Below are 1,212 nucleotides of genomic sequence, written 5' to 3' on the forward strand. Positions count from 1 at the left end.
AGTTTATCTTGTGCCCATTCTTTGGTGCTGGCATGTAGGGTCAGCCCAGACCTAGGGTTGCCAACTCTGACTGAAGCTATTCTGGGAGATTTTTTCCCCCAACATGACAATGTCATTTTCTTAAAATAGCCTATTAAAACCTCCCGGATTGTTTTCAATAGTTACTGGGAGATTGATGCTGAATCCAGGAGGCTCCAGGACAATCCTGGAGAATTGGCAACCCTACCCAGACCCCTCCCAATAGCTCAGATAAAGTGCTGGATTAAGGGTAGGTTTCCAGCATTTGCTCCAGATATCCCTGGTTGGGTGGGACCAGGTCAGACCATTCACTATTCTCAAGCTGCAAATTCTAAAGACTGCCCAAGCACTCCATTCCAGGCAGCTATGACTCAGCGCCATCTCTGCCTTAATGCTACTATATATATATATTAGTGGTTTAGTTCCCCTGCCTGTCTTTAAATCCCAGCAATCTTGGTTTTATAACCAACTGTCCCCTCCCCAACATGCCAAACCAGGCCCATTCGCATTGCTCCCAGGGGCTCCGAGTCTGCAGCAGCTCTGCTATTCACTGGTGTTCAGACCCGCATACAAATTGAGAAGTTCAACACTGCTGCTTGTACCACTCAGAGGATGTGGTACTTTACTGAGGAGAAAACATGTTTTTCATACAGGAGGGTAAACAGCGAGTGCCCTGTGTCCTGGCTGAGACCTGTGACCGATCTACAGCTGGCTGTAGTGTAGTGGTCTCCCTTCCCCTTTTAGCTGCTACATCAGCTGCACTGCCTTCCTCCGTCAGCTACTCAAGTATATTATTGGCCATGCTTTAATGTGCACATCTAGCCATTTCCTCTAAGGCAAAGTGTTCAAAAGAGCTCAGCATCTTGGTGCGGGGCTCTTTCCGAAAGCCGGCCCTTGGTTCAGTGCCCACTCGAGAGCTGAGCCCTTCTGACAGTCAGCCCCTCATGCCATCGCCCCTCTGGGCCTCTCTGCAACTACCCTGACTTCTGGCCTGGGGGATGGCAAAACTTCCTTTGTGTTTGCAAATGGCTGGAGGCTCCTGTGCAATCGAGCTAGGAGTGTGATGCTGCACTCAGGATGTGGTACTTTACCAAGTAGAAACCTGCAAGAGCTGGGTAGGTGAGCTGGGAGGACACTGCAGCAGAAAAACTGAGTGCAGTCGCAGAGTGAGTCTTTTCCTTTGGGAATGAGCTT

Source organism: Gopherus flavomarginatus, chromosome 5 (genome assembly GCF_025201925.1).
Source record: "Gopherus flavomarginatus isolate rGopFla2 chromosome 5, rGopFla2.mat.asm, whole genome shotgun sequence".
Lineage (NCBI taxonomy): Eukaryota > Metazoa > Chordata > Testudines > Testudinidae > Gopherus > Gopherus flavomarginatus.